Source organism: Mustela nigripes, unplaced genomic scaffold, assembly GCF_022355385.1.
Source record: "Mustela nigripes isolate SB6536 unplaced genomic scaffold, MUSNIG.SB6536 HiC_scaffold_1506, whole genome shotgun sequence".
Taxonomy (NCBI): domain Eukaryota; kingdom Metazoa; phylum Chordata; class Mammalia; order Carnivora; family Mustelidae; genus Mustela; species Mustela nigripes.
Genome location: NW_026740913.1, coordinates 1 through 5,443, shown reverse-complemented (window position 1 = coordinate 5,443; position 5,443 = coordinate 1). Strand labels below are relative to the sequence as shown.

The 5,443-nt window shown below is 42.0% G+C and overlaps 1 long non-coding RNA gene across 1 annotated transcript; it reads left to right on the top strand.

Moving 5' to 3' along the window:
- Positions 1-744: 744 nt before the first annotated feature.
- On the top strand, positions 745-3,602 carry LOC132008833 (uncharacterized). Its single transcript, XR_009401737.1, has 3 exons — positions 745-1,657; positions 2,904-3,024; positions 3,312-3,602. It is a non-coding gene; the product is annotated as an uncharacterized LOC132008833 (long non-coding RNA).
- Positions 3,603-5,443: the final 1,841 nt, after the last annotated feature.

The following is a 5,443-nucleotide window of genomic DNA, read 5'->3' as shown; positions in this document are numbered from 1 at the left end:
TGTTTGCAAATTCTTTCAGTTTTTGTTTGTCCTGGAAGCTTTTAATCTCTCCTATTTTCAATGATAGCCTAGCTGGATATAGTATTCTTGGCTGCATGTTTTTCTCATTTAGTGCTCTGAAAATATCATGCCACCTCTTTCTGGCTTGTCCGGTCTCTGTGGATAAGTCAGCTTCCAATCTAATAGTTTTACCATTGTATGTTACAGACTTCTTTTCCCGGGCTGCTTTCAGGATTTTCTCTTTGTCACTGAGACTTGTAAATTTTACTATTAGGTGACGGGGTGTGGGCCTATTCTTATTGATTTTGAGGGGCGTTCTCTGCACCTCCTGAATTTTGATGCTCGTTCCCTTTGCCATATTGGGGAAAATCTCCCCAATAATTCTCTCCAGTATACCTTCTGCTCCCCTCTCTCTTTCTTCTTCTTCTGGAATCCCAATTATTCTAATGTTGTTTCGTCTTATGGTGTCACTTATCTCTCGAATTCTCCCCTCGTGGTCCAGTAGCTGTTTGTCCCTCTTTTGCTCAGCTTCTTTATTCTCTGTCATTTGGTCTTCTATATCACCAATTCTTTCTTCTGCCTCATTTATCCTAGCAGTGAGAGCCTCCATTTTTTATTGCTCCTCATTAATAGCTTTTTTGATTTCAACTTGGTTAGATTTTAGTTCTTTTATTTCTCCAGAAAGGACTTTTATATCTCTCGAGAGGGTTTCTCTAATATCTTCCATGCCTTTTTCGAGCCTGGCTAGAACCTTGGGAATTGTCATTCTGAACTCTAGATCTGACATATTACCAATGTCTGTATTGATTAGGTCCCTAGCCTTCGGTACTGCCTCTTGTTCTCTTTTTTGTGGTGAATTTTTCTGCCTTGTCATTTTGTCCAGATAAGAGTATATGAAGGAGCAAGTAAAATACTAAAAGGGTGGAAAATATGCTTTAACCAAATCAGAAGAGATCCCAAATCGTGAGGTGGGAGAAAGGGGATAAAAAGAGGTTCAAAAATAAATAAAGAAAGAAAGAAAGAAAGAAAGAGAGAAAGAAAAGAAAATAATTAAGAAAAAGAAAACGAATAAAGAAAAATATAAAAAGGAAAAAATATATATATTAGATAAACTAGTTAAAAAACGTTTAAAAAGGGTAAAAGTTAAAAAAAAAATTTACCAGAAGGTGAGAAAAAAACCAAAAAATGAAAAAGAAAAAAATTAAATTAACTGCAAGACTAAAAAAAATCACAGGGAAAAAGCCATGAGTTCCGTGCTTTGCTTTCTCCTCCTCTGGAATTCTGCTGCTCTCCTTGGTATTGAAACCGCACTCCTTGGTAGGTGAACTTGGTCTTGGCTGGATTTCTTGTTGATCTTCTGGGGGAGGGGCCTGGTGTAGTGATTCTCAAGTGTCTTTGCCCCAGGCGGAATTGCACCGCCCTTACCAGGGGCCGGGCTGAGTAATCTGCTCGGGTTTGCTTTCAGAAGCTTTTGTTCCCTCAGCGCTTTCCATAGAGTTCTGGAGGACGGTAATACAAATGGCAGCCTCCTGGTCTCCAGCCCGGAGGAACCGAGAGCCCACAACTCAGTGCACCCCCAGAGAACAGCGCCCAGTTACTCCCGTCTACCTGACCTCCAGCCACGCTCCGAGCTCACTGAGCCTGCGACCAGTTCAAGGTAACACTGAGCTGTGATCTTACTGTCGGCTCTGTCTCTGTAGCCGGTTTTCCCGTTCCAATACCCGCAAGCTCTGCGACACTCAGACACCCCCATCCTTCTGTGACCCTGCGGGACCTGAGGCCACGCTGACCCTGCGTGGGCTTCGCCCCCGTTTAGCCTCTGGAGTGATGTCCCTCAGTGGAACAGACTTTTAAAAGTCCTGATTTTGGGGACGCCTGGGTGGCTCAGTTGGTTGGACAACTGCCTTCACCTCAGGTCACGATCCCAGAGTCCTGGAATCGAGTCCCACATCGGGCTCCCAGCTCCATGGGGAGTCTGCTTCTCCCTCTGACCTTCTCCTAGCTCATGCTCTCTCTCACTGTCTCTCCCTCTCAAATAAATAAATAAAATCTTTAAAAAAAAAAAAAAAAGTCCTGATTTTGTGCTCTGTTGCTCCGCCGCTTGCCGGGAGCCGGCCCCTCCCCCCGGGGTCTATCTTCCTGTCGCTTTGGATTCACTTCTCCGCCAGTCCTACCTTTCAGAAAGTGGTTGTTTTTCTCTTTCCATAATTGCTGTTCTTCTTCTCTTTGATCTCCCAATGGATTTGCAGGTGTTTGCAATCTTTAGATAAGCTATCTAGCTGATCTCCTGCTAGTTGATGTAGTCTGAGCCTGCTACTTCTCCGCCATCTTGACTCCTCCCCACACACACACACACAGTGTTGGAGTGCACACAGAGGTTCCTGGCCCTTCCCTTAAACTACACCTCCATACTTGGCAGCCTTGTATGCTAGGAGGATTCATTTTTATTAGGAATATTAATTATTTTCTTTTATTTTTTCTCAATAATTATAAATTTATATAATTCCTTTCCCAGGATATATTTGAGCTCCAGATTCATATCTACCTATGTGAAAAGATTTGAAATCCTAGTCATCAAGGTGCTTAAGAGTTTAGGGCCTGGAGTCAGAAAGACTGGCTTCAAATCCTGGCTTTGCTATTTGGTAGCTGTGTGAATTTTGGCAAGTGTTTTAACAGTTTTAGGCCTTTGTTCCATCCCCACCTATTTATCTAAAGATGGCAGGTTCATGCAGTGGAAGGAGAGTTGTCTGTGGCAGCAGAGACATAGTTTCAAATCTTGTTTTTACCGTTTATGGAATGAAAAACTTTGAGAAAAATCTCTCTGCTTCTGTTTCTCATGCATAAGAGAGTGATGTACAGTAAAGGACTGTAGGAAAGATGAAATGAGGTTGTCTCTTTTTCAGGGCATCTTGGACATGATCAGCTGTTTCAGGATGAAACTGAAAATCTCCTTCCCAGTCACCAGCTGCTGGAAAATTACTGCAGTGGATGATGAATGCTAAACAACATACCTTTATGAGAAAGGTATGGACACAGAAGTTGCTGCTGATGCTCTAGTGAAGAGTGGAAAGTATGGTCCAGTTCAGCAAACAAGGTTTCCACATGAAGTAGGCTGTCTTGACCATAACTATGTCTGAGTAGAGAAATTCCTGTTATAGACCCAGGAGAACTGGAGAAAGGAAGCACAAATTTGTTCAAGCTTTCACTGTAAACACCAGTATGACTGTTCTCAACTTGGTTGTTGTTTAAAAAAAATAAGATTTCTATCCCTGAACTGACTAATACTGATATACTGCTCTTTGTCACTGCAGCCCCAATTGAACTAGCAGAATTTGCAAATTTTCAAAAATTCTCTAAAGAAAATGATGCCCACTGGTGTGTTATAAGGAAGCCCCTGCACAAAGAAGGTAAGAAACCCAGGGTTAAATTATTCAAGGTTCAGTGTTTTATTACTCCACTTGTCCTGCAATGCAAACATCAGTGAATTGCTCTGAAGAAATGGTATACCAAGAAAAATAAGGGTGGGGTTGCAGAATTTGATAAATTTTTGGACAAGAAAATGAAGGAGGCCAAATTTTGAGAGCATTTATATCTAAGTCTGAGTCCAGCCAAAAATAGGATTTTCTAAGAGTAACATACACAAAAAATAAGATCAGACATTTAAAAAAGGTTAAATGAGATAAAGATATATGAATATATTTAACTACAAAGACTTTGCAAATGTTATGTCAAGCCCCAGTAAGGGTGCCCTCACCTAAGGATACTTTTTGGTGTTCAAATAGATCAAAGAAGGAAAGATGTATGGAATCTCTTTCTTTAGCTATTTTTCATAGTACTCCTGGCTTTCCTGGCTTTTCTCACTTTCTATAGTTCTCATGCTCTCTTTCATGTATTGCTTCTGGGACTCTCTTCTTTCTCTCCTTTTTGTCTTCTACAGCAGCTGCCCAGCCCAAAACACTAAATAACAATAACAAAATCACCTATCTTTCAGTATCTCAACTTTTGCCAGAGTTCTTGTCTGTTGTTTTATTTCCAGCTTTTGACAACTCTTCTTTGAGGTTCTCTTGTGAGAGGCATCCCTCACAGAGCTTTGCTCATCATCATAAATTGTGGGGGAGCACAGCATGCCTGAAAGCCCACCCACTTGGTCCTGAAGACAAGCCAGTAGGGTAGCTGGTTGGATATGAGTATTTTGATGAAACAACCATGGATGGAGAAAGCTGTGGGGGCACCTGTGTGGTTCAGTCACTAGGCATCTGCCTTTGGCTCAGGTCATGATGCCAGGGTCCTGGGACTGAGCCCCACATTGGGCTCTCTTCTCAGCAGGGGGCTTGCTTCTCCCTCTCCTACTACCCCTGCTTGTGCTCCCTCTCTTGCTGTGTCTCTATCTGTCAAATAAATAAAATCTTAAAAAAAAAAAGGAAAGAAAGAAAGAAAGAGAAACTATGTTTCTATTCAGGATAAGCTCCCAACTAGTCCCCAAAGAAGATGCCGTTAGTGCCACACAGCTTTCAGTTCTTAAGAGAACATCCCGGCACAGAAATCTGGAACATTGGTGACTCAGAAGGCATTCCCTTCTAACTGTGAATAAAGGGTGTGAAGAACGGATTTTATATGCAAGACTAAAGTTGTAGTAAGAAATTCGCCCCAAACTTAAACACTGCCAAACACAGAGACTATTTGAAGAGCACCACTGGGAGTGAGTTTTTATTGGAAGTATAACCTGTCAATTCAGAATATCAGAATGTTGTAGCTGGATACTCTAGATTGGGTTCCAAGCTCAGTTAGAAGGCAAGCCCACAGCCTAACTGACAGAAGTTGCCTGGTGGGCACAAAAACAGACACATAGATCAATGGAACAGAAGAGAGAGCCCAGAAATAGACCCTCAACTCTATGATCAACTAATCTTTGACAAAGCAGGAAAGAATGTCTAATGGAAAAAAGACAGCCTCTTCAACATATGGTGTTGGGAAAATTGGACAGCCACATACAGAAAAATGAAATTGGACCATTTCCTTCCACCACACATGAAAAGAGACTCAAAGTGGATGAAGGACCTCAATGTGAGAGAGGAATCCATCAAAATTCTTGAGGAGAACAGAAGCAGCAACCTCTTTGACCTCAGCTGCAGCAACTTGTCCCTAGAAACATCGCCAAAGGCAAGGGAAGCAAGGGCAAAAATGAACTATTGGGACTTCAAGATCAAAAGCTTTTGCACAGCAAAGGAAACAGTTAACAAAACCAAAAGACAACTGACAGAATGGGAGAAGATATTTGCAAGTGATGTATCAGATAAAGGGCTAGTATCCAAAATCTATAAAGAGCTTAGCAAACTCAACACCCAAAGAACAAATAATCCAATCAAGAAATGGGCAGAGGAGGGGCGCCTGGATGGCTCAGTGGGTTAAGCCACTGCCTTCGGCTCAGGTCATGATCTCGGGG